This window comes from Athene noctua, chromosome 5 (genome assembly GCF_965140245.1).
Source record: "Athene noctua chromosome 5, bAthNoc1.hap1.1, whole genome shotgun sequence".
Taxonomy (NCBI): Eukaryota; Metazoa; Chordata; class Aves; order Strigiformes; family Strigidae; genus Athene; species Athene noctua.
The window spans coordinates 17,729,468-17,752,305 of NC_134041.1; the positions used below are offsets into that span (position 1 = coordinate 17,729,468).

General features: G+C 37.2%; 1 long non-coding RNA gene across 1 annotated transcript in view; it reads right to left on the reverse strand.

Annotated features, from left to right (window-relative positions):
* Window positions 1-240: 240 nt before the first annotated feature.
* The window catches only part of LOC141960666 (uncharacterized), a 255,631-nt gene continuing 233,033 nt past the window's right edge, over window positions 241-22,838 (reverse strand). The window contains exons 6-9 of the long non-coding RNA XR_012633680.1: window positions 20,946-21,019; window positions 19,734-19,841; window positions 7,743-7,795; window positions 241-338 (exon numbers count right to left, since the gene is read on the reverse strand). This is a non-coding gene — a long non-coding RNA (uncharacterized LOC141960666). The remainder of the gene's footprint in view (window positions 339-7,742; window positions 7,796-19,733; window positions 19,842-20,945; window positions 21,020-22,838) is intronic.

Here is a 22,838-nt window from a genome sequence, read left to right on the forward strand (position 1 = left end):
AACCAAAATTTAAAGGTATAACAGCAAAAAAAACCCCTTCAAACAAGTTGGGAACTGCCTTTCAGCCAGTATGCATGCCTGTCTACATAAATTAATTCAATGAACAGAATATAGAATACCATTAACATTTTTTCTTCATCTATCTTCATTTTCTAAGCAGCTTAGTTAAAAAAAAAATAGTGCTGTTTCTTATTTATTGCTGTGAATTTCATATGTTAAACAAAGACAGACCAACCTTAAGCCTTTTGATAAATATGATACTGTGGTAACTGCAGCATTCACTTTGTATCCTATTTCTCCAAGTTCCTGTCAGCCAGATGTCACTTGCAATGCAAACACTAGAAAAATATGAAATAATAATTTCATACATCATCTATGTGAGCACGAGCCAGTCAAACATTCAATACAAATTCAAACTGCTACTACACATAAAGCAAATATCATCCAAATAATATTTAGAATGATTGAAAAGCTTTTGATTTGGAAGTGTATTCTCTTAAGCTAAGTGGTCCCCAAGACCATCTAGAAAATTCAATTGTTTCATTTTAAAATGTTTTCTGCCCAAAATTATATCAAATCCTAATGTCTCAGTAGAAACACATGGGATTGGATTGCTGACTGGGCGCCTGATGTCAAAGAGGAATCTAATTTTCCAATGGCATTTCCTCATACTGTCTCACCAAAACACAAAATTGATAAAATTTTAATGGATAATTTTCAGAGCAGGACATTAGCCATCATGCTAGGAAACAGTGCTGGAGAACACCATGTAGCATCAGAAAGGCAATGTATCAGAAGACAGTTCAAATAAATATTAATATACAGCACACACCTTACATTCTGCATTTTTCTCTTGCAAGCAGAAACAGAATTCAGAAAGTAAGTTTTGCAATAACAGGCACATCTCTCTTTCCCTCCTTTTCCAGGGCATTTTTTACAAGTGATCTCTTAAAAATATAGGTGCAATACATTACTTAAAAGGGTACAGTGTTCATCTTTTACTGGGGTGACACAGTCACAGTCAACACAGTTCTCTTCTGATTGAAATGAATTGTGAAACTCATATTGACTTCAATGACTACACGGCTAAACACTTCATATAACATAATGTTTTTGTTAAGTAACTCTACAGCAGAGATTTCAGTGATGGAATAAGTGAAATATCACCTTTCTGCATCTTCTGATGGGGCTAGGTACTGCAAGCATTGAACATAACACCAAAAGCCATGACATAACACAAGATGAAAAGGACTAGATTCTACTCCTGATGACAAAAAAGTTATACTAGGGAGAAAGGTAGTCATTAACTGTATTACGTTATCACTCAGTAATGATGCAAAATATATGCATGGCAATGTGCTATTTAAATATATTCTCTGAAGAATCTTCCTTTTGATCAAGTTAGGTCATTAATCATGTAAAATTTGAGACTTATTTAGGAGATACAAGTAGACAAGTGAAAAAAAAAAAGTGAAAGATTTTACTAAACTTTACAATTTACTTTGAATTTATAATGCAAGTGTAACACAGTGGAATATATGGTGAACAGGACTGACCCACCAACTATTTCATGTCATTTATTGCTAGCTGGGTTTTGACATCTGCATGTATATATTCAGCATATTCAGGTGATTGTTTATGTCAATACAGAGAGGAAGAGCAGCATTTATGGTTAGGAGACCTGTATCTGCTTTCACCAAGACTCAAGCATTAAAAACTTCAATAAATATCTAAGTAAAACTTGCAGAACATTAAAAAGACCACAACAAAGGAAATCACAGTGTTTAAAGTGGAGAAATTTAATCTTCTGGGGGAAAAAAGGCCGGTCCACACCACATGCCAAGTCTGCCACAGGTTAGGATTTTTCTTTCATGGTGATCTGAAAAACATCCCTGAAGTCCTCAAATTGGTTAAAGTCTGGTCATGTAGCCAAAGATACCTCTGTAGCTACAATATTCATTCAGTCTTATTTCACTGCTCAGAGGCCAGAGCTATGCTGAAGAAGAAATGAGTATTTTTCTAAGTTCTTCATGGTTCACTGAATCTTCCAGTCAGCCTTGGTAGGAGACTTCTCTAGATCTAGCCAATAAGATACTTTTGGCACAATGCAAAAGATATGCTAGAGCTTGATAAGACATAGTTTCCCTAAACCCTAACAATGAACACAACCACCCTATAATTGCCTATCCCATGGACCAATCAGTTAGTTATGCCCTTTCCCAATGCTTTCATCATTTCTGCCAAAACAGTCTGCCAGATTGCCACATCTAGTCCATCCTCCATGCCAACCACCTTTGTTCCTCCTGCAACTCAAAGGAGTTCCCCTTTCTAGTATTAAAAACAAAAGGGAGAAAAATGAAAGTCTGAGCTAGATGCTTTTTCTTCAGTGTGTGTGAGTAGGAGAAATGAGATATACCACCACACCCCCTTCTTTCCTATTTCCCACTCAATACTCTACAATTGGAAAGGAGTCTCTGCTCTCTTTATTTTTCAAAGGCAGCAGAAGAGAGCTCTCCTTGCATTGCTTAAAGACTCAACTGGAAAAGGTACTCAGTGCAGGAAAGAAAGTATTTCCAGAGAGGACTGAAATTCTCAGAGGGTTGGCAAGATCTGTATTGTCTTGATTTGGCTGCTCACAGTAATGAAATCTAAACAGACTTTTATTAACAAGCCTTTTCACACCTCCTCTGCTCTCAGCAGCTGAGCTCAGCACAGAGAGCCAGACTATAATGCAGTAACTTTGAGAAGCTTTCTGTGCCTCTCTTAAATGGAGCATGCATTGGTTACCTAACTGTGCATGAGTACAATACAGCACAGGCGTCAGCTTCTGCCAAAACTCTATTACTGGAGGAAATTGCAAAATTGACAGATTTGCCATCCTAAAGTCCTAATGGCCTAAGAATGAAGAGGAGAGTGAAACGGCCAATTCCCCCAGTAGACATTGCTCTGCATCCTTGTTGATCTGCACTGATAGCCCTTCGTACTTCAAGGGCTCGGAAGAACTCTTTAATTATCAAATTGACTTAGGAGTCTACTTCCAGCTTTGCAAACACCACTGAACTTTTATTTTAACCAGAAGAAAAGCACACTGAAAACACACCATAGCTGCCAACACTCTTCTTCCTCATTTCTATAGAAATGTTAAGTTTGAGACTTTGTCCCTTCTCCTCCTCAAAAGGATTTCACTGCTCTCAGTGTCAGCTGAAGCTCTCTTTCCTGGTTCTCTCCTTGTAAGACTTTGAACTTCCTAAGCAAGCAGATTAGATGGATATCTATCTGTTCAAGAGTACAAGACTTTGTGGGCCATATTCAGAATACCTAACACAAGGTGGGTAGATGCTGGAGTTGATGGAGAGAAGCAGGCACAGCAGAATTGCTACAGAGGCTGTTGGCAGTTTGAATAATTGGTGCGTCTGTGCTGCCTAACTACATGTTTTGACTCTACTCAAATGACACACCCCCTTGTATGACTTGCCAGTGATTTCCTATAGCAGACACTTAATATAAGTCTGAAATTACAGTAAGTTATTCACACAATGAAGAAGGAGCCCTGCATGCAGAAATACACTGTCTTGGTTTCCACAAGCTGGACTTATTGACCCACTACAGGGAGAAATGATACCATAAATGCCACTGCAATATTTAACCTTGAAAATGTGCAGCTGAGCATAGGTTGATCTTACATGTCTGTATTCTCTTTGCTTAAAGGTTGTTTAGATACACATCTGCATCTCCAAGACAAAGTACTTGTTAATTACCTCATGCTTGCACTGTATTTTTCAGGAAGGAAAAAGCTATGTTAAGTGCTAAGTGCTATTAACATCAACCCCTTCTATTTTTCTCTTTCATCTTTTAAGTGAATATAGTGCTTGTGAAAGTTGTTGGATTGACAGCCCTGAAGACTGAAGTCTAAAGTGCAGCACACCCACTGAGCCAAACAGAACTAAAATGTACAAAAGCTTCTAACCAAATTTTAAATACATGCTTCATTTAGTTATTGTTATATGGCTGGGTGTAATACTAATACTGAAAGTTTTGCTGCTCTCATTTATTTGTTCTAAACATCAGTTCAGACTTTTTCTTTATTGTCTACTTTCAAAAATAATTTCTTGCTGATGTGCAACACTCCAGAGACTGCTTCCCTGACTTCAAAATCCTACATTACAATAGAACGCTGTTGAAGCATAACTTCATGCTACTGCAGTCAGGTACAATGCTGTGTCCTGGCATTCGCTTCGCACATCACAGAAAAGTACATTAGCTAATCTCATACAGTTTTAGTACCGATCGCACTAAGTGCTTGGCTGCAGAATGCTACTCTATTATAATCTAAATCTGAAGCTAGGAGACTTCCAGTGGAAGATCTGCTCCTTTAGTTAGGAATACTAGTGTTTCTTAGAAGATGAAGTCAATACTTAAACAACAATTTAACATTTTCTGAGAAAGAGGACATTTTATTTTGGTTTAAACACTCTAGATTTGAGGGAGTATGCTTTTAACCACTGAAGTATGGTGTTTTAATTTCCTTTTTGGTGTACCTAAAGTAAAATCTTAACCTTCTGAGAAATCCCTCTTTGTACAAATACATTCAGCTTATTTGTAAAGTTTCCCCATTATTTCAGCTAGGGCCACCATTCCTTTCAGGAGACTGCCATTTCTGCTTTCTTGTAAACAGGTTCTCTGAATTACATAGACTGGCAGCAGGTTTCACACACTGCTTTTATCCACTGTCTGCTTGCCTCCAGGTGGAAGTTTTTCAGACTTAAGTGAAAGGACTGAGCATATGAGGTGCAAAACACTCTTAGTGTGTAGAGCTGCTGCTATCAGCTGCTGTTTCAGATGCTCCCAGGACATTCCTTCACTTGTCTTGACAGGTACCAAAAACCAAATTTGGTGCCTGGGTCATTTTCAGTCCTAAGTAACTTCAAGACCTGGCATTTACAGAAAGTCATTCCTTAGCATTTCTAGTTACTTTTCAGATCAGGAAATTTTGTAGGGTTTCTTGTCAGGGCAGGCTGGACTTTGATGATTTTCAGCCTGCAATGCTGCTCCTTTCTATTTCATCTTGACTTAATGTCATTAGTCTTCTTTCACAGAAACCTGAGCATTCTTTCCTTGATTTATCTAGATGGTACCCTGTCAGCACCTCCCTTGGTCAAGACTGCCATTTATGACTCTTCTCCTGTTAATCATTCTCTGAAATTAGATTTGTAGTAAAAAAGAATTAAATTAAGTCTGAATGCCTTCAAATTTCTTGACTGTCTGGGATTCTGGATGCTCACTCAGGCTAGGCCCTTTGGAGACACCGTGCTTTTTTTGGTTTACTAAACAGGCTGTTAGGGCTATTTTCCTATACTGGAGGGTCAAAGCAAGTTTTACCATTGGTGAAACTAAGTAGAGGTTTATAGGATGAAGCTATAACACCTAGACACCTTGCTGTTTGATAGTTCTCCCCAAAAGTAACCATCTTTTTCTATTTCTGGTTATACATTAAAAAAATTGAATTTGGAGGCAAAGTGGCCATGTTATAATTTTTCTTGATTTTGCTTCTTGAAAACAAGAATTCTCTAGCATGCAAATGTCTACACTGAACTCCAGGTTCCCAGCTATCCTCTTTCCTTCAGATATTGATTTTCTATCACTTCATATGTGGGGAGAAGAAGGCAAAAGACTAATGATTCATTTGAAAGTTATATTAAAAAAAGCCTTTTTATAAACATGGTCTACACCTTATGTTTATCTGCCTCATGTTGCATGAGGTCTGATTCTGAATGAAAATCTCCAGCTTGTACAATGCCGCAGGATCTCTTCTCAGCGAGATGATTCATCTCATACAGGTCAGACTTGTTCTCTGCTGCCAGCAGATTTTTGCAAGTTCAGTTCTTAGTCCCTGTGTCTGAGGCATCTGTGGTCTGGTCCCTAAAAGTCTAAAAGGCCAACCATGTCCAACATTTCCATTTCTCTGACCAGTGGAAGTCTCTACATTAAGAGTAAAGCTCATTTGTGAAAGAGATGAAACTTTCATCAACCTGAGATGATAAAATGAACTGACTCGAGGGAACAAAAAAATACCATAATATTTAGCACTTTCCACCTCAATGTGAGGCACGTTTCTTTATAACTTTGCTTGCATAAACACAGATATAAGATGAGCCTAAACTACTTAAACAAGAAGTGTTATTTGCCATGTTCTCTCAGCTTGGGGAAAAGTAAGAAGAAAAAAAATGACATGATAGATACACAGTCACATTATTTGGTTCAAGGGCAAAGGGTGCGGAGGTTTTATGGTGCTCAATATGTTATAGAAAGGTGTGCGTGTGTCTGCATGTACGAAATAGTTATAAGACTACATGCAGATCTACTTATGTATAGAACATGGTTTAAAAAAAAAAGTAAACCCCCTACATTAGGACTTTCATGATGTCCCATATGCCAGACCTGCATTTGTGGTTATGCCAGAACTGATCATCCAGCTTTGTCAAACACCACTGATTTTTACAAGAAAAAGGTTTACAGTCTGCTAAATTCAAGGCAAATTGTCATCCAGTTTCTTGTACAAATGGCTGCATTTAAAGCATGTTCTTGCTATTAGGTCTAAAACATTACAAGACTGAAATGTTCTGTATCTCATCTCAAATTTTCAAACAATCCAATATCCAGGCTATATATAGATATATTCTTGCTGTTCAATCTCTTAAAAATCAATCAATATTAATGTGTCTGCTTTAAACTTTTAAGGTCATTGTCTCCCTTCTGACATCTTTAACTACATCAACATCACATTATATCATTATAGACTCATGAAGCAATGTACTTTTACATTTTTGCAAGATAATGTCTCTTTTGTGTTTCAGTTTTTATCATAATATAAATCTTGAAATGTAATTTGCATACCTTTTGTTTAGTGAAGGAGACCCCCATTTAAGACTTTGTCATTTTAATACATAGACTTAAAAGTGGATGACTTTTTAAAGGAAATGCACCAAAATATTCCAATTTATTCTTCAACTGAAGCGGCTGCTGCATCAGTAAATTAGTAAATTCCCTTAACAATACATTTGCTAACAATTATGGTCTGCCTGCCTTGGGCTCGCCTGACAGTAGGGCTGCCATCTGTTGAGAAGTCCATTCATGGATTTTAAAGGGCTATTTATGGGTTTTAATTTTAAACGTTGCAAAATACCTCTTTGCTCTTCACCTTTCCCTCCACTTATTCTGTCTTTCCTGCCCTCTGTTCATCTTTCTTCCACTCTACTGAAGAGCACTGGTATACTTCCAGCACTGATCTGCCTCTCTGCACCAGCAGCCACATCACGGCAAAAGGCTTTCAGGTGCATACAATTCTGAGGCAAGTCTGGCCTATTTTCAATGGTCGAGGTGCTCAGAAGAGAGGAGGGAGGACACTTATGGAGAGCAATGGACAGAAATGAACAGGATCAATCAAGAAATTCAAAAGCAGCCATGAAGGAAACAAAATCAAGATGATGAATGGGAAAGGGATGCTAGGAGCCCCAGCTCTGGATAGATGGGTATTTCATGAATTCCTTCAATAAATGGGGAACCTCTAGGGAAATTCAACACCTGGCAATCTTAGTGGATAGTGGTGCTGCAAAGAAAGCACAATGTTCACCCCTCTGGTAAATTCAAGCAATTAAAGCCCCTTAAAAAAAAAGTCCCTCTTAGGCTTTCTGCCCAGTAAACTCACAGTGAAAAGCAACTTTAATAAATGTTATAAATCTCACCTCTGAGCCAACAGGAAATTCAAATGTTTGCATGTGCAGGAGCCAGGAAGCTGCTGAAACAAAACGTAAATGTGTATATTAGAATAGGTTATGCTCATACATGGACTGGAGAGCAGTAGAAGCATGAGGACCACAGACATGTCAGGTTTTTGAAAGCATCCTTTCTTGTGCCACCTTAGACCATTTCTGTTTGTGTTCTCCTTTCCCTGGGAGTTGACAAATTTGCTTAGCGATGAGTTCGCTGGCTTGATGAATTCAGGATTATTCCTTATCATGCAACTTTACTGGAAAACAGTTTTGAGTTTTAATGTTTTAGACATAAAACTAAGTAAAGAAATGGCAACAAATATCTGTGGTTTGTAAAATGAAAAGATCAAAGAAAAGAGACTGTGGAGAATTTTTGATCAACACCCTGACAAGGGGTGTTAGTTTTAATAAACAGTAAGAATTTTAGGCCATTATGAAGTATGAGATGCAGTCTCAGCTGTGTTTCTAATTTCCTTTCTTGCCTTTACTGCTGTTATATAAAGCTCTGTAGTGACGAAAAACATTTATTGAAAAAATCTGAGTGCACAGTTCGGGATTACATTACTTCATCTGCACAGAGCCTTCCCAGCCAATGAGAAATATTTCTTTCTCCACCCTCCATGGTGCCAAGAGCTGCAGGCACATTCTGCGTATGGGACAAACCACTGGACAGAGATGCACTTGTATAAGTGAATAAGGATTTTGTTATTGGGTCTGAAGACTAAATGATCATGGAATGCTGTTCGTTTTGACTGCTGTTCTTTTAAAGCCGTATATAAACACAGACAGAGCTTTGTGCACTTTTAAAAAAAGTGAATTTAGGAATATAAAAACAATACATATTTGGCAACATATCCTGTGAGAATGAGGTTTTCTGAAAAATTTCTGGTAAAATGTCATCTACCAAGCTATGAATACTACACTTTTTGTCTACCACACACTCTATTGGCTTATGAAAACACAAAAGGCCAGGAAAACTAGGGTTAAGAAAAACTGAAGGAGAGACAGAAGGCCTGATGGCAATAAATCATATTTTCTTCTTGAATTATTCACAGGAATCAGGGCAGAGGCCTATTCATTCTTCCACTCTTAATTTTTAGGGCCTTTCAGGTGGGCAGATAGGGTTGATGTGAAAGAAGTCTCTCCAGAAATCTCTTCATTGCCCTTGAAAAAAGCTGGGAATTAATTATTTTATTACAAGATGGGTGCAAGGAACGAGTCACTCTTTATTATAATGACTCTATCTGTGGCTTTCCACCTACAGCATTTTTCCTTAGGGGATTATCAGGATTATTAGCAATTACTACATATAAATCTGCACAGAGTCATACTCCAGAGAGCACACACTCAAAGCCTTTCATCCTGAAACTGCCAATGGCAGCATCAAATCCATAGTTTGTCTACAGACAAATGACTGACAAATTTTAGCTACTAATTTTGTTTTAAAAGAAAACAAAAATGAACCAGTGGTTTTTTCTCTTTAAATTTTAGGATTTGGGAGGATTGGTAGACCACATAATCCCATCTCTAGCCCAAATAAATTCTGGTTGTGTGACATCTCTGATTACAGTAAAATAACAGTGCAGATCCAGAGATCAAAAGGATCATGGAGAACATTCAGCCACTATGTATATTCCACAGAGGGGCAAGAGGGGTTTTTTTTTCCAGTCCAGTTGGTTTGGTCTGCGTACCTTACTCAACAGAGTTGTAGTTTTTCATTTTACAGACAGCAAAGCCCCACCTGTTACAAGTTAATGTCAGATGTGCCCAGAGTGGACACACCTTAACTTTCCCACTTTTTAAATTTGTTTTTAAGGTTTTCTCTCAGCAACACATACCCTCCCTTTTCTCTTTGCCTCTTCACATTAGCTCTAAATCCTTGTCTATCTTGCTTTCCATCTTCAGAGTCATGATGGAACCCTTCTAAAAGTACTTTGCTGACAATTTCTGATCTGGTTTTCCACAAAGATAAGCAGAACTGCATTTATGACCTTTTAACTTCACACATATAACTTCATAACTTTAGTTTACAACTACATAAAATTTTGTACGGTGTTATTTTTAAAGGATGGCCTTTTCTTATCTTAACATGAGATACAAAGTCACACTTTTTTAATATATATAATATACACTCTGTATGCATATATACATATATATCATTAGAAATGACGATATGCTTCTGACAAAACATGACAGGAGGACCTTTCATGCCATAAAAAATGGTGTTTGCAACTGTAAACCAGAATATACCACAAAGGGTATGAAAGCACAGATAGTTCTTTTTTGAAGAAAAATATTTTCCAATATAACACGCTGCAGCTGTGTTAGAGATACTGTTCATGGGGGTCACTGTAAGAAACTCATCACTACCTTAGCAAAGGTGCCCAGAAGCACTCTGCACAAAAGTACCTTTCCCTCTGCATTAGGGGAGGAATTGCAGGTCAGATGCTCACAAGCATGTCCATCAAAACAAAAGATTATTTTTTGTAAAACTATACTTAAGAACTTAAAATCACTCCAAAAAATTACAGAAGATCATTATCCAACATCTTTATTACTCTGGCATTACATCTACTTAATTTCTGGTACAATCCACATGCAGCTGAATTTCAATTTACGAGCCCTGGTTCTTGGCTGTCAAGCCCCACGTTCCAGTTTACATGAAATTAACAACAGTACCGGGCTAAAAAAGATAAGCATTCAGTGCTGTAAATGTGTGATGACCACTGTGTCAGAGTTTGTACAATGTACAGAGCAATAACCCGTTAGGCCAGCTCTGTTATTTTAAGTACAGAATCTTTCCCAATACTTTATTCCTAAAAATTAGGGAGGTCTGATAGGCCTTATCTATTTTCATAGAAAAGTCTACTGCCTAAGTCTTTCATGTTGCTTAGGTTAACCAACTTTTAAATTAATCTTACCACAAGTAAGGTACTTACTAAAGAGAGAAAAATGTGCATCATAAGAAGTTCTATTAATGTCAACTATACAATTCTGGAGTTTAGTTTATAGCTCTAGGTTTTTTAAGAGCAAATTTTTTAATGAGTAATTTTTTCTTGTTTGCTTGTTTTTCCGTGCTGTTGAAAGAAAACCAAAAATTCAGTAAAAAGATCTGCTTTGGATCTGAAATTTTGTATAACAATATTTTGGAATTTTTCAGTTTTGACTCATGAAAATTATCCCCTTATTATATGTCCCCATTCCTGTGTGAAATCTCAATACCTCTCAGGACTTTCAAGAAGCAAGTGTGTGCCCCAAAAGTAGAAATGAAATGCAAAAAAATGTAATTATTGATATTTAAGCCACAAAGTTTGATCATTTTTAATAACTGATGCATACTTAGTGCTCTTCTTCTGCATCAGCCATGAAAATAGACATAAGACGTGTTCTTTGCTTTGTTGCTGTATGAGACCCTGTCTACATTAAACATTTTTGCTGGGTCCTTAAGCATTAAGTTAGGCAGAGAGAGTATGACAGACAAGTTGATATTTCAGACTTGAAACAGCACCTGGAGGGCCAAGACCTTTCACAGTTTAATAGTGGACAGAGAATCACAGTAGTGATCAGGGTCATGTTGTGGGTGAGGCAATCACTGATACTGAAATATCAGATGTCACCGTGACAGCTGTAATAATCAGGGCTTACTTCCTTCAGCTAAAAAATATCCACAGAATATGGTGAATACACTGCTGCAATATGTACCGCTTCCACCTTTATTTCATGGTATGAACGTTTTAACTCCTGATGGCTCACAGTGCAAGAATAGAGCAACTAACCCTCACAATACATTTTACATTATAGGGGAAGTATGACAGAAGAAGAGGGTTTTTTTTTTAAATCTTGAGAATTCAGCAGAAAAGTTATTACTTGCTTGTTTATTGACAATTCATTCCTCTGAGATAAAATAACTTAGTTACTAGAGGATCCCAAGGAGACAGCTGGCAGTGATGAACAGAACAACATTCAATCCACAGCAAGTGTACATCATAAAACAGGCGCCACTGGATTAAAAAGTAACCTTAAACTGTTTAGTGTACACAAAGGCAGCCTAGTCAAAACACTTCAACAATGATTTAAAATCTCATGTTAGAGGCCAGTTTCAACCTTCAGGGAAGCCTTCTCTATTCATAAGGAGCTTAACTAATCATAACTTTCCATGACTTATCGGAACTGGATGCAGTGTGTCGCAGCATGATAACCGAGCTCTGGAAATGTAACAAAAGATGCCTCTTTCATAAAAATAATGGTGAGACTAAACCCCAAATTTTAATCTTTGAACTTCGTGGGGGAAAACATCCTGCTACTCATTAAGTGTTTCCATTAGCATGCCGGGAGTCTTAGCCAGGCAGCTCCCGTTCATGTTACTTGGTGATGTGCAGGGCAGCACGTGTGTCAGGAAGGGAGCAGATTTCTGAAATCCAGTCCCAGGTTGCTACACAAAGTACGTCACCAGGAAACAGAACAGCCGGTATCAGAAACACTGCATTTCTGCAGATAGCTAGCTATGGAAATAGGTAAGTCTACCTGAAACATAATATCACTTTCAGTTTATCTAATTGCTCAGTGTTAACAACTTAGTGTTTAAGAAAATGTAGGATTTATTTTTTAACACGATAAATATTCTAGCTGTAAGAAAGCTTCAGAGTGAGGGTTAAATGAAGCCCCCAAAAGAACCACATTTCTATCTTTATTTTCTTCGGTGTAGTTCCAGATGCATTAAGACCCCAGCAGAGACCTGCAAGTATTATGTATGGCTTTCTTTTATCTTCCGGAAAAAAAGGGGGAAAAAAAACACTATGAAAGAATGAAGCTGTGCCAAACACTACAAGAAAGGCTTAATAAATAGAGCCCAGGGTCACAAAGTTGCTCTTATTTGCCCTGAAATATATCACTGAACTTCTGTATATTCATATTTGTTTACATTATAAATGTACTAAATGAGCTAATTATAGTGATCATAATTTACAATTAAAAACAAACAGTTAGAAATTTCAAAGGCTTTCAATATCTTTTCTTTAATCATTCACCCGGGCTCAAAATATGCATTTTTTAGATTAAAGCATTAAAGTTGCTAATTATATTCTCAGAACTAACAATTATTTCTTTACCCTTTTACTACCTTCTTCTGGCAACAAAAAAATGTCAGCACTGATTTAATTTTTTGTTATTACAGGATTAAAAGAAGTTTCTAAAATGCAATTAAATGTGCCCTATAGCTATAGTAACTTTCCTATCAGCATCCAAAGCCTCTTCACTAAAACAACAGCATAAAAAAAATTATTCAGACTTTCTAGACATACTTTTTTCCTCCTTTTATAACACATTCCTTTGGTGATTATCTCCAATGACAACTCAACCATCTTAATGAGACTCTGTGCACATCTAGATCTTGGTGAAAGTAGATTAATGGGAGAAAATGAAAGTTAAAGAGGCTGTTAAGAGTGCAAAACCCTGCACATGTCAAGTACTGGTTCTTCACCTTTGGGAGCTTGGTTCAAGTTCACCCTGAGGCCTTAAGTGAAAAGTTCAATAGTCTCAACTACGTCCCTACTTGATATATCACAAAATCAATTATCTTATGGTGGTACACTTGCTAACCTATGCTCAGACAGAATCAAGTTTTTTCCCATTGGGAATTCACCAATTATCTACTCAGTGAATTATTCTCAGATAAAATAAAAATACCTGCTGTCAGCAGGAGTTTCTCATTATACTGCCTATCAGTTTAGTAGTTGATCTGTTTTGGAACAATGATGTTGCACTCAGACCATGTGCCATTAGCCACCATGCGATCACAGCAATGCATGGTGACAGGACACCAAAGCATGATTCAGTGTCCAAATCTGTACTGGTTTGGAAATTAAAAATAGTCACTGCAAGCAACCAAAATTATGCCAGAAAAAATTGTAGCGAGGCATGTCATTGAAAATTCTACAGTTGCTCAAGGACTTATCTTCCTCTAGATAAACCCAAATGGTAAGGCCCTGCGTTTAATTTTCACACTTGTGAACACCATTTTCTAATCGCCATCAACAGTATGCTTGGCCCAGGCTGCAGGAACACACTAATCCACCTTATTAGTAGTACTCCCAGGTCTACATATTGTGTTACTTAATATGACATGCCTGTTGCTGAAGTTGATGTATTTATGTTAATTATTTAAAATTGTTTCCAATCTAAATACATAGAGTTTTCACATAAGTGAATGACAGTTTGAATAATAAATACAAGTCACTGAGTGGCTTAGATATGGAATATGCACTCCGTATGCTGGTGCGCGATTGTTTAAATCAAGCCCCACTCCTTGCAAAGGACCAGTTCATACCCTGCAGTGGTCTGTCCAAACTAAGCTCAATTCACTTAGTCTAATTTTCAACAGTCTGAATTTGGTTTCATAAAACCATCAGCAGAAAATTAATGTTGATGAGCGTCCTCTGTCAGACTTGGCTAATGGCATACAGATTCTTGTCCCTGAATGGGATTACTGAGTCCTAGGACCAAGTAAATCAGCACTGATACTGTCCATGTTGCAGTCATTTTGTGGAATCCATTTTGCTTTAAAAAGATATTTTTCGGAAAAAAAATCTATCAGGGTTTGTGTTTTTTTTATAGTAGACAATTAAACAGAATTTTGATCTTATCCTCTCTAAAGCAGAGATGTCTAGATATGAGCAGTGAAAATGATGGGGGCCTAAAGGGAAATCCCAATGTGCAAAGATTAAAAAGACAGAGACTGCCCAAATAAAGGATGGTGTGATAGAGAAAGGCCACATAATGAATGATAGAAAGACAAGAAGCCAAAATTCCTATTTACCCTTACACATAATACAGGAATATAAGGACATGCAATATCACTGAGAGGATGCAAATTTAAAACCAGTGCCAGGACACGTTTTAGTCATGTTGGCTTCTTACTACTGCTCAGCTAATTTACACTTTCCCAGCTATAAAATGGGGATAATATTCTTGGCTCCCCCCATACAGAAAAACTCATTGGTGAAGTATTCAAATAATTCCATAATGAAGAATGCCACTGAAAACAGTAAAAAGAAATTAATAATTCCAAATGCAGTGCAGGTTTGGATTGCACTAGCTGGCACAATGGACAATAAATAAGCCCCAAGACTACAGTCTAGGCAATGAAGTTAAAAAGAACTATTCAACACCTTCCTCATTCCCTGTGAACCATTGCTCTTGTGCGCAAAATAAGGCAAAAATAATATATGATTTTTAAATAAGGATGTCATCATAATGCATACATGAGGGAAGCTAACAGGATTCTAGGGCCACCCTCTACATTGAGAGTGCTTGATCTTGCAGCCTAAATGACTTGTGATGTGTTTTTTCATACACAGCTACAAACAAGTTATCATTTCTACAAAATAACCTGAATATTAAGTTGATTGTTTACAAAATAATTGTTAAATGCTTTCATTGCTTCTCTAGAGAGGTGCAAAAGTTTTTGTTTATAGCCTTCAATTCTGTGAACATTTAGTGAGTTTCTCATAGGAAAAATGCACTGCTAGGAGCATTTAAATTCCTCTGTAAGTTACATTCCTCTAGTGAACTCTATCAACAAGCCCACTCAAAGCTCATGCTTAGTTTACTGTGTCTTGCCAAGCAGACTCTTTCTTCATCAGGACCAGAAATATGCCCATTAAAATGGTGATGAAGAACGATGGGACAATTCAGAATTTCACAAAGTGCAGAACCTAATGTACCTGCTCTAATTTAAGGAGGCCTCTGGACAGTCATCAGGCCAAAATCTTGATGGAAGGATTTTGAAGACTGAATAAATCGTCTAAAATAAAACAAAGGAGTAAATGTATCAAAGTTATAATACATTATTTAATGTGTAGTCCTGAACAAAGGAGACTTACAGTAGACTATAAAAGCTGTTATAACACAGCACATGCTTTTTTGTAACAGCTCAGTGGGAATACTTACTGATATGCAGATGGATTTGAAAATATAAAACCTCAAGGTAAATTTCTGGATGAGATGGCTACAGCACAAATTGTGCTTCTTATACCCTCTTCTGATAGGTTAGGTGAGATGAACTGGGATGTGTCAGAAAGAACAAAGCATGAGATTCAGCATCTAAATGAAGGAAATTTAAGATATTAGGAAAAATGTCTTCACCAAAAAGTTCTTAGGCGCGGGAACAGGCTGCCAGGGAAGTGGTTGAATCAACATCCCTGGAGGTATTAAAAGTCATGTTGATGTGGTGCTTAGGGACATGGTTTAGTGGTAGACTTGGCAGTGCTAGGTTAACAGTTGGACTTGATCTTAAGGGTCTTTTCCAACCTAAATGATTCTATTATTCTATGTACATTGTCCTGGGACGTTGGACTGTTACCTTGGGACAGTCAAGTATCCTATCACTGTCCCTTCTGAGCTTCACTGGTACCTCAGGATGAACTCTAGAAAGTACATCCATCCACTGTTCCAAAAGAGATGAATGGTTCCACTAAAGCAAATCACTGTCAGATCACAAACCTGGCTGATGATCAGCTGGCAGGAATACGGACTGCCTGTTCCTTGTATTAAGTCAGGAAATGTTTGGAAGTAATGACTGGAAGCAACATGCAACTGGCAGATCCTTATCTGCTGAAGGTAAGAGGGGTGCCATTTATATTGTAGGCAAGCTGCCCAGCCACATCAAAACAAAATCCTACTGAGTCCATCGATGAGTTCAGAGCAGCATTCACAACAACTATTCTCCATATTCACTGGTATTCCTCAATTCAGGCTGAATCTGGACACTTATATAATTATAGGTTTTCTCTGTGAATAAAGGATTCCTAAAACAAAGGTTTTCAAACTATACATGCAAAACTTTCCTGCATGATACATTATTCTATTGTTACAATATTCAGAAAATAAAATCCACCTTGTCCAACTGTTGACAAAAAATAATGAAATAGATCATGTCACAAGGGTGCTAAGATATCTAGAGATGCAACTAGTGTGGAAATTTTATGAAGGAATTTCCCAGGTCTCCTGTCTACATTGGCATATATCACTGGCTTTATCTGGAGTTAAAAAGGCAAGAATCCATTACAGAGGAAGTCCACAGCGTAATTAGAAAACAATCAACACTTTTTCTACTGCTTATTTTTTCTTCACTTTAAACTGCTTCATTGACTTTAATTAAACTTGCCCTAGGTTATGAATCTAGCAAGCTGCAGAAACATTTAAAAATAAAATAAAATAAAACCATCATTCTTGTCAGGAGGGTTATTACCAGCTTGCTTACCTGTACTACTCTTCTGATTTAGAGGATTTCGAAATTATTAGAAATGCTGTATGTGATACTGCAAGACTGTTGTTTTTGCTCTTGAATTCAAATAACCTCCCACTGCCACAGTAAGAATCACAGAATTAAATTGCTGAGATTCTCTCCGCTACTCTAGCTTCATTGCAGAATTCTTTTGCTAGTTTCTGAGAAATGGTATGAAGCTGTCATCACAGACTTTTATACCAGCCCTACTCCTGGTTTTGTCTAATACCAAAAAAAAAGAATGCTGTATATTTAGGATACTAGTAATTTCCATGCCAATAGCTCAGGCCAAGGTCAAAAGTACATGACACAGACTTTGGAGGAATAAAGAGATGGTCTTTATGAGATCATGGGCCTGGCTCATGAGAATATGATCAAAAGTCATGAGAGTGAATGGAGTAACTTAGAAAACATAATCATCAAGAGAAAAGAAGTTGGGAACAACTGTATTAAATATTCCAGCCTGGAGTAAGCTAGTTTCATTAGACAGTGACCCTTACATTATTAAAATACTAAATAAGATCAGTTCTGGTTAAAGATGGTCTGAGTACCCCTAAAACATTAGGAAAGTGCAGGTCTGAATTAACTTTATGATTTTGTCTGAGTTGCTCACTGAGACATGTTCTTTTTATCTCCTCTAAGGAACTTACTAGAAACAAGTGAGAAGAGTTCAAAACCTGCACTTTTTATCTCTAGAAATGTTATTAAAGCAAAAACAGATTTTGCAAAAATTCCAAACTTTGCTAAGAAAGTATAGAATACCAATTGCAAACTGCATTCATTCCTTGATGAAGTGCCATGGAGTATTGTAGTTTAGGTATTGATCTGGGGTTCAAAAGACTTGAATGCAATTTTTGAACAACTTGTTTATTTCAATTTTTGTCTACAGACATCCACAAAACACAGAGAACAGAATTTCCATGCCTCAGAAGGCTACATCGCCCTACCACTATTAAGGTATTACCTACACATCCTGACTAAAGTAAAAAAAAAGATCTTCATAAAGTTCAGTGACACCAGGATTAACCATATATACCTGTAAATTTAACAGATATTATGTCTGTAGTAGAATACATATATAATATGGTAATTGACATTCGTTATATCTTGAATATACACATAATGTTGATGAGATGTGAAGAGTTTTCCAAACTGGTAAAGATATACAGTACAAGCAATTTATAATAAGATACAGGCTCTTATGTCAACTCAAGCTGTTTAATACCACAACAGAATTACACCATAGTTTATGGACATTTTCCTTCACCAAAGTCTTTGAGAACTTTCCATTAACTTCAATAGATGCCAGAACAGGCCTGAGAGCAGGAAATGAAGAAATATACTGTACCCAAATGAAATTGCGGTGGGAATTTAGGTAGGCAGAATGTAATTATTCACACTTGAATCTGGATAGAGCACTAAGTTTATATCCCCATTCTGGCAAACACATAATGAGATACATAATAATCAAGAGGAGCAGGGCTACTGGCTCTCCTCTCAGTCAAAGATAAGACTTAAAGAAGCAGAATTATCTGCTTGCTTGATATATAACAGGAAGGAGTGACATTTATTGCACCACCTGCAAGACTCGCCAAGAAACAAAATGTATTAAGTAAATACATTTTTGGGACCTTCATCTAGAATGTAGTCATTGCTTGTGAATTAAAGAGAGGTTTTGAAAAATTAGAAACTTGGTGTTTTGCTGGTGCATGCACTCAGGCACACGTGCAAATGAAAACGTATGGTTTTCTTTCTTTTGCCGACAATCCTAGGGGACAATCTCTGGAAATTAGTGCCTTTGCAAAATACTAATACTTATCATTTCTATATTCATTGATGAAGATGAGAACACCAAGAAGCACTGAAAAAAATAATGGCTTCTCTTGCAAATGTACTGGATTGTAAAATAACAAAAAAATCCAAATCTTGTAATAGAACTGCACTACATTCTAGCAAAGTGGATCCATTTCTGAAATGGAACATGACAGCTTTTTAACTTTCTACAAGAATATGTGACAGAAGAATACTATATTCAGTTGATACCAAAGGGCAATTTATGGAGGCAGAATGTAATGATATATATTGAGTTTCAGAAAAGACACTGTGACTAATCTTACAAAACATGCTACAGGATGTTTAATAATTCTGGTGGGTCAGAAGTCGTTCTTCAAAAAATTCTCTTAAGAATGACTGTTATTAAAGTATGTACTGTATTTGGTTCATTTTTCATTTAACTATGTAGTCTAAAACTGCTGTCAAGACCAAATATTTGAGTTGTAATTGGGTACCCACAGAAATGGAATAAAGTCACCAACCCTCAACCAAAATTACAATCATATAATATTTAAGGTAGTAAATGACCTTTGAAGAGCCATAAGACAAGCATCTGTCCACATCTCTTGAACTATCTCTAGCAGTTCTCATTGGCATTTATTGTTCCATTGATCAAAAAGCAGCGGGAATAAGGCAGCACACTAGCACTCCTTCCTTGCATTCACTTTGTAATCTTCCTCCATTGCCTCCCTTCAGCATTTAAGGCTATAGTGCTTATTCATTAAGCTATGAGTGGTAATTTTGAGGAGATTGAAGTGAGCAGAAGAGGAGGGGAGAACATAAAGTATATAGTTAAGGGGCTTGACTCAAAGCCCTTAGACATTAGCAGAAGTCTACGTTTTACTTACATTGCCTCTGTATTAGTCCTAGTGGAGAAGTGGAGAGGTTTCTGCAGTACTTCTCTCACCATCTGCAGGAAGGCTGCAACTGCACAAGTTTCAAGTCCCACTCTGAGCCTACATGGTTTTACAAGGAGATGAGAAAGAAACAGACACCATTCTGTGGGTCTGATGTGTTCTGTAACACCACAACATGCAGCCCTCCTGCTTTATTGTTTAACACCGGGGCCACGTGCAGGCTGAGGCCTCCATGGGGCTGAGAGTGGCATCTCCCTAGGGACAGGGATGGGGCAAGACTGGCCCAGGATGTGGGCCTGTGGGTGGGCCCAGGTCAAACAAGGCCCATGGCTGGGCAGGGCAGGACTGTGGGGAGCTGGAGACAGGCCCTCCTGTGTATTCACTGGGGCAGGGCTGACAGCCCTGCCATCTGAAATGAGGTCCTGCCCCTGGGCAGGATGAGGGAGCCCCAAAGGGGCTGATCTGGGCCATTGAGGTGTGGTGGTGCCCTCAGGGCCCTGACACTTAAGAATAAAAAATCAAGAAAACAAATTTTACATTCATTTTGTTTCATAGGACTTCCCTTGTTTTCATTTTGCATTTTCCCTTGTGTTTTCTTCATGATTCAAAATCTACTTAGCCATGTCTTTCAGTACTGCATTCAGCATTTTTCAGTTCACCATTGTTAATGAGAACAAATGAAAAAGTAATGTTTGTGCTTTTTCAAAGGCTATCCAAATGGGCTGAGATCCACTTATATGGTATCCATTCCTTGGCTTCCCAAAAAAACAATATTTTTGTAACTCTGGAAAATTTGCTCCACCTAAAGGTTTGGCTAACACTAGCATTTTCATCCCAGATTCTGGGCTTCGTATAATGCCATAAAGTTTTTGTTAACAAACCCACGAGTTCCTTAAAGAACTTTTCTCAGAAGGTAAATAGTAAGATGTTTAATGTATACAGTATGTCAGGTTTGGTCCCAATATCTTTCTTATGGCTCTCAGCCTTTTCCACCACACAATACAGTATGTGGCAGAGACCACCCAGCAATTATTTTTTTCACTGTATTTCACATTACCTCTTTGTTAAGTTTAGTTGTAGACTTCAACTCCATAAGGTAAAATATTCCTAGACACTTAATACCCTGTGGTTTTCAATCTATATTTAAACCCTGCCTTATTCTCTGATCATACAATATGTTCAGGGACATAAACTCCAACTTACCTCAGTTGATTCTCCATTCAGATACGCTTGCAAAACTCTCAGCTAGCTTCCACAGATCATTTTATGTCTAGGAGCTGAAATAAAAATACCATTTATACTGTATGATACTTATTAGAGGTGAATAAACAATGCATAGCAAATTACTTATAAAACTATTGTTTACTAAATATCCAGGAGCTGATCATGATTTCTTTGAATTTATTCAACATTCTCCAATTGCTGCAGTTTTTACTCATTGCTTTTGAACTTACATATTTCAAATATTCAATAGTCATTAGCCAAGCTACATAGTATAGCTCTGATGAATGTGCCTGAGTAGTGATTTGTAAAATTTGAGCATGTAACTCTGGTGATATTAATATTTGTCTTGGCTTTGACAAACATCTGTGCAATGGTTTCTGAACTAGTTGCAACCACACTTGGATGTACCAATGCAGCAGGACTGGAAGCAGCACAGCATCATCAGTGCCGCGCTGTCCCTGATTAATTACTACCATCAAGATGGATGATGTACTAACTCAGGTGCAGCATCACTTGACTGTGGATCTCTTGATTTCACAATCCAAGCTAGCAACCTTTTACTGCTGCCCCACTCCCTGTGGATGTATTATCCCCTTTGGAATTAGCTTGGTATTATTGATGTTGTGCTCCAACATGCAGCACTGTGGTAAGGGTACGATGTTTTCTGGCTACCAGCAGAACCTGTAAAGTCAGCTCTTTTCTCTTTCATAGACATAAATACAGAGAGTTGATATTAAGACGAACATGACATAAACATGAACTGTCCTACTATTCTGGGACAAAATTTAAATACATATAACTCATAGGATGGTCTGGGGATGGAATTATTCAAAAGTTAGACAAAAAAGCTTTATTTTCTTAGAATTGTCCTTTCTGAGTTAGAGGTATCATTAAGCAATATGACCAGAAATAGGTCTGGCACTAAATAAAATACATTTAAACAAGGTATACATTGTATATCGTAATTCTCTATGCACAGAGCTACCTGTACTAATGCAGATGAAAAAGAGAACCAGAAGAAGGTTATTGGTTGATTTGTCAATGCACTTAAGTGTCAACAAGTGTGGTCAATTGGAAAGAGGCAGGTGTTGCCAATGTACTGGTGCTGTCATAGAAGAAGGATGTCCTGCAGAAGCCTTAAACATAAAGTTAACATTGGAAAGCTGTTGAAATCCTCTATCAGTCACCACCTTACAAATATTCCACCTCTGATTTAAGGATGGAAATGTGCCAGAAAAAAAACACCCTAGTACTTAAATATGTGAGTACTTAAATACTTGAACTTAACTCTGACATCTGCACATTTAGATTTTTATGTTCCATAAAGATGCTGTCTTTAAGGGAGGCATCCGACCCTGTTTCTGTCCCCTGTAGATATTAATTTGTAGTTTCAACTAAACACAGCACTATCAGATAGTTGTCCAGCTAAAATATTTTATTTGTATCTCCATTCTTAGCAGTGAAGGGTTAAAATCATCTAAAAAATTAAGAATAAGAGTTCTTCATTTTGAGACCATATAACTTAATGAGAAAAAAAGACATTATGAAGACTTAAACAGAGAAAAACACATAAACTGGCAACCTAAACAGAAAGTCTGGTGAAGAGTGCTGTATTTGTACTAAAATATTTAATCCAATTAGTTTCTAGTTGATGTTACATATAAAATCTAAAAATAATCTTCACTTTTTTTTCCTTTACATTTTTCTGAACATACTTCATTGCTTGTGAAAGAGATTAATTGCACTTGAGATGGGAAAGCACAGTGTAGATTGGCACAGAGCAAACTTCCTCAGCACAAGACTGTTTTACTATACAAGAGCATTTTAATATACTTGCTTGAGTCCTGATCTACAAAAGACCTTCTTTGTCAG